This window comes from Nicotiana sylvestris, chromosome 8, assembly GCF_000393655.2.
Source record: "Nicotiana sylvestris chromosome 8, ASM39365v2, whole genome shotgun sequence".
NCBI lineage: Eukaryota > Viridiplantae > Streptophyta > Magnoliopsida > Solanales > Solanaceae > Nicotiana > Nicotiana sylvestris.
In genome coordinates this window covers 70118876-70124875 of record NC_091064.1, presented here as the reverse complement: position 1 = coordinate 70124875, position 6000 = coordinate 70118876, and positions in this window count along the sequence as shown.

The following is a 6000-nucleotide window of genomic DNA, read 5'->3' as shown; positions in this document are numbered from 1 at the left end:
GTACGGGCATTATGAGTTCTTGGTTATGTTATTTGGGTTGACCAACACCCCAGCAGCCTTTATGGATTTGATGAACCGAGTGTTCAGGCCTTATTTGGACTCGTTCGTGATAGTCTTCATTGATGACATTTTGATATTCCCGCTGCCGGGAAGAGCACGAGCATCATTTTAGAGTGGTTCTTCAGACCTTGAGGAATAGTCAGTTATATGCTAAGTTCTCAAAGTGCGAGTTCTGGTTGAGCTCAGTTGTATTTCTGGGTCACGTTGTATCAGCATAGGGTATTTAGGTGGACCCGAAGAAGATAGAGGCAGTCAAGAACTGGCCTCGACCAGCTTCAGCTACAGAGATTCGAAGTTTCTTGGGGTTAGCAGGTTACTACTGTCGGTTCGTGGAGGGTTTTCATCCATTGCAGCCTCGATGACTAGGTTGACCCAGAAGGGTGCCTAGTTCAGATGGTCAGACGAGTGTGAGGCGAGCTTCCAGAAGCTCAAGACAGCTCTGACTACCGCACCGGTATTGGTTTTGCCCACAAGTTCAGGGCCTTATACAGTCTATTGTGATGCATCTCGTATTGGACTTGGTGCAGTGTTGATGCAGGATGGCAAGGTCATTGCCTATGCTTCGAGGCAGTTGAAGGTTCATGAGAAGAACTATCCAGTGCACAATTTGGAGTTGGCAGTCATTGTTCACGCATTGAAGATTTGGAGGCACTATATGTATGGTGTGGCGTGTGAGGTGTTCATGGATCATAAGAGTCTTCAGTATTTGTTCAAGAAAAAGGAGTTGAATTTGAGGCAGAGGATGTGGTTAGAGTTGTTGAAAGATTATGACATCACTATCCTATATCACCTGGGAAAGGCCAATGTGGTGTCCGATGCCTTGAGTAGGAAGTCAGCCAGTATGGGCAGTCTTGCTTATATTCCGGTCGGTGAGAGACCGCTTGCTTTGGTCGTTTAGGCTTTGGCCAATCAATTTGTGAGGTTGGATATTTCTGAGCCTAGCCGAGTGTTAGCTTGCACGGTCGCTCGTTCATCATTGCTGGAGCGTATCCGTGATTGGCAGTTTGATGATCCCCATTTGTGTGTTCTGAGAGACACGGTGCAGCATGGAGGTGCCAAGAAGGTGACCTTAGATGATGATGGTGTTTTGAGATTGCAGGGGCGAGTTTGTGTGCCCAATGTTGATGGGATTTGATAGTTGATCTTAGCGGAGGCCCATAGTTCCCGGCATTCTATTCACCTGGGCGCCGCGAAGATGTATCAGGATCTGAGGCAGCACTATTGGTGGCATAGAATGAAAAAAGATATAGTTGCACATGTGGCTCGATGTTTGAATTGTCAGCAGGTTAAGTATGAGCATCAGAGGCCTGGTGGTTTATTTTAGAGGATTGAGCTTCCCGAGTGGAAGTAGGAGCGGATCACTGTGGACTTCGTTGTTGGGCTCCCGCAGACTCGGAGGAAGTTAGACGCAGTTTGGGTCATTGTTGATAGGCTGACCAAGTCAGCGCATTTCATTCCTGTGGCAGTCTCTTATTCATCCGAGAGGTTAGCTGAGATCTATATCCGGTAAATTGTTCGCCTTCATGGTGTGTCGGTATCTATCATCTCGAACCGAGGTAAGCAGTTTACCTCGCGTTTTTGGAAAGCAGTCCAGCGAAAGTTAGGCACCCAGGTTGAGTTGAGTACAGTATTTCATCTTCAGAGGGACGGGCAGTCCGATCAGACTATTCAGATATTGGAGGATATGCTCCGAGCTTGTGTCATGGACTTTGGAGGTTCGTGGGATCAGTTATTGCCTTTAGCAGAGTTTTCCTACAACAACAGCTACCAGTCGAGTATCCAGATGGCTCCTTATGAGGCTTTGTATGGTAGGCGATGTCGATATCTAGTTGGATGGTTTGAACTGGGAGAGGCTCGGTTGTTGGGTACAGATTTGGTTCAGGAGGCTTTGGACAAGGTCAGGATCATTCAGGATAGACTTCGTACAGCTCAGTCAAGGCAAAAGAGCTACGCAGATCGAAAGGTTCGAGATGTGGCTTTCATGGTTGGTGAGCGAGTATTGCTCTGAGTGTCGCCTATAAAGGGCGTGATGAGATTTGGGAAGAAGGGCAAGCTTAGCCCTAGGTTCATTGGTCCATTTGAGGTTCTTGATCGAGTGGGGGAGGTGGCTTATAGACTTGCATTGCCACCGAGCTTATCAGCCGTACATCTAGTGTTTCATGTGTCCATGCTTCGGAAATATCACGGCGATCCATCCCACGTGTTAGATTTCAGCACTGTCCAGTTGGACAAGGACTTATCTTATGAGGAGGAGACGGTAGCTATTCTAGACCGATAGGTTCGCCAGTTGAGGTCGAAGAGTTTTCCTTCGGTTCGTGTCCGGTGGAGAGGTCAGCCTCCTGAGGCATCGACCTGGGAGTCCGAGTCCGATATACGGGACCGTTATCCTCACCTTTTCCCCGACTAAGGTACTTCCTTCTTATGTCCGTTTGATGACGAACGGTTGTTTTAGAGGTGGAGAATGTGACGACCCAAAGGGTCATCACCGGTTTTCTCCCTTTTTACGTGCTTCCGAGGCCTTGAAAACCTCATGTTTAGTTGCCTCGATTTGCGTGTGCAGTCCGGGCGCGTAGCCAGAAAAGCTTATGTGGTAAATTATGTGAAATTTGATAAATTGTGGCTTTAAAATGGTTAAAGTTGACTTTGGTCAACATTTTGGGTAAACAGACCCGGAACTGTGATTTGACGGTCCCGGAGGGTCCGTAGAAAAATATGGGACTCGGGCGTATGCCCAGAATCGAAATCCGAAGTCCCTAGCCCGAGAAATGAATTTTTAAAAGAAATTGTTTTTTTAAATTTATTTGGAAATTCGAAATAAAAATGAATTAGAAAGCATTGGTATCAGGCCCGTATTTTGGTTCGGGCACCCGGTACATGTCTTATATGTGGTTTAAGCGCTTTCTGTGAAATTTGGTTGAAATCGGACGTCGTTTGACATGTTTCAGAGTTAAAACTCTAAGTTTGAAAGTTTATGAAGTTTGATAAAAAAAATGATGATTTTGAGGCTTGATTCATTGATTTTGATGTTATTTTGGCGATTTCATCGCTCGAGTAAGTTCGTAGGATGTTATTGAGTTAGTGTGTGTGTTTGCTTAGGAGCCCCGAGGGCTCGGGAGTGTTTCGGAGTGGTTTTGGCCTTAGAAAAGTTGCAGAAGTTTCAGTTCTGGTGTTCTGGTATCTAGTTCTATGCGATCGCATAGGTAGCATTGCGATCGCATAGAGTAATCCTTCAGGTACCCCACATTTGTTCTATGCGATCGCATAGATTCATCCGCGATCGCATAGCTTAGCCTGATCCTTCAATGCGAACGCAACCTTTAATCCGCGTTCGCATTTCATTAAATCCAAACCTGGAATGCATAGCCTTTTCTTCTATGCGTTCGCAGCAGCCCTTCCGCGATCGCAATGACCAACTTCCCCTTACCCTATGCGATCGCATAGGGCATTTTTGCCCAGCGATTTTTAAATACCCAAAACAGAACAGTGACGAGATTTAGTCCATATTTCACACAAGTTCTTTTTCTCCACACCTCTTGAGCAAATTTTTGAGCACTTCTTCACCAAAGTTTCTTGGGTAAGTAAATTCCCACTCATTTCCTTCATCTTCCTTCATTAATTAGTGAGTTTCTAAACCTAAATCATGAAATCAAAGTAGAAATTAAGGGTTTTGGGTAGAGTTAGGTTTTTGGAAATTTTGAGTGATTCAACCTCAATTTGGGGTCGGATCTTAAAATAAATTATATATTCGGGCTTGGGGATGAATTGGTGATATGAATTTTGTCCGAACCTCGTGTTTTGACCAAGCGGGACCGGGGTCAATTTTTGGAATTTTGGGAACAAAGCTTAGAAATCTATTTTGACATTAGGTTTGATTTGTTTAGCTTATATTCATACTATAAAGTCGTTATTTCATAGATTTGATTGAGTTGGAGCCGAATTCGAGAGGGAAAGTGGTCATTGTGGATTAATTTAGCCGTGGAAGTTGAAGTAAGTGTTCGGTCTAACTCTAGCTTGAGGGATTAGGAGTTGAGTCTTACTCACTACTTGCTTTGTGTTGTGTCCGACGTATAGGCATGGTGACGAGTATCTATACGTTGGGGGTCGAGCATGACCGTGAGTCCTAAATTGCTAAATTGTTGTATTCTTAAGTAATGCCTATGAGAACTTGGTTGAAGATCTTTGAAACTGAGCAAGTAAATGTTATGATTGAGCATTTGTATTAATTGTGTTAAGTAGGAATTGAGTAAATTGGTTATAGCTTGATCTCCCTTGCCGGGATAGTTGAATTGGTATCTTGTTCCCTTGCCGGGAAACTTATTATGTTATCTTGCTCCCTTGTCGGGATTATCCTGTGATATTGTGTTGGACTGAAATGGGAGCGGGTGGTACGCCTACCACAAGATAAAATGAAAAGGGAGCGGGTGGTACGCCTACCACAAGATATGATGAAATGGGAGTGGGTGGTACGCCTACCACGAGATGTAATGAAATGGGAGCGGGTGGTACACCTACCACAAGATATGATGAAATGGGATCGGGTTGCACACCTGCAATAAGAAACAAAAATTGAGACAAGTGAAAGTGGTTGTTTTCCCTTATTCTATGGTAGAAGTGAGCAAATGTAGTTTTCCTTTATTATTTCTAATATTCTGTTTTATCTGCTATCCATGTACGCATGCTCCCCCTCCCAGCTTTAATTGTTTACTTTCCGCTATTTTCCATTGTACTTGTATATACATATATATATCTGCATAGGTTGTTTTTGGTAGGTCCTGTCTAGCCTCGTCACTACTTCGTCGGGGTTAGGCCAGGCACTTACCAGCACATGGGGTCGGTTGTGCTGATGCTACACTCTGTGCTCTTTTGCACAGATCACGGAGTTGGAGCAGCCTTTGGATAGGAGCAGTAGATCAGGAGCCGGCCTTCAGTCCAGAGACACCAAGGTAGCCTTGCTGACGTCTGCAGGCCCGGAGTCTCTCTCTCTTTATTCAGTTTGTTATCTTTTGTATCGAAACAAACGGTTTATAATTTTTCTTTCAGACGATTGTGTTTAGTAAATCTTAGAAGTTCGTGAGCTTGTGACACTAATCTTGGGTAGAGGATTATTTTAAACTTTCCGCAAATTTCTAGTCAGTTTTTAAATAAGTTAAGACTCCGCTTTTATGTAATTGTCTCGTTTTGTTTATATTGTTGCAAATGTTATCAGAAACATTTTAATACTTGGCTGGCCTATCTCCAATAGTAGGCGCCATCACGACTCCCGTGGTGGGAAATCCGGGCCGTGACATTCAATTCCTGAACCCTATTCGGAAGCGATCCGGTCATTCCCTTTGGTATCAGAGCCATGTTTAGTTGAAAATGCCTGAACTAATAGTTCTACTACTTTGTCTATAGATTATAAGACCCACATACAAGCCTCCTCGGCAACGAGGAAGAGGAAGGGCAGCTACTAATAGCAGAGAGAATAATATTCTTCCCCAAATGGGAAATCAAAGGCTTATAGCAGCTAATATTATAGAAGGTAATACTGAACATCCATTATACAAGGAATTTATGGATTTTATAAAATCCAAAAAAGATGAAGGTACGTCATCATCTAATGTACCTACATACTCCTCAGTTATATCAGAGGATTCTAATGACAATTTTGAGACTTATAGTCAAAAAGAATCCAAAGAGTTAATAATTCTTTTAGAACAATCCGACCTTAAATGGAAGGATAATCCTTGGCAAATTATGGCAAGATACTTTGATACAGCGTCATACGCTACTCCTGCATACAAATACAGAATGCATTATGAGATTATACTCTCCACAACAGGATCTGCAGATATTCAGCATTTCTATCCTGCTAATACTAGGAAAACTTATAGTTTTTCGAAGATTATAATTAAGAAGTTATACCTTCTGATGAATGGGGAATCAGCACACTCAAGGATC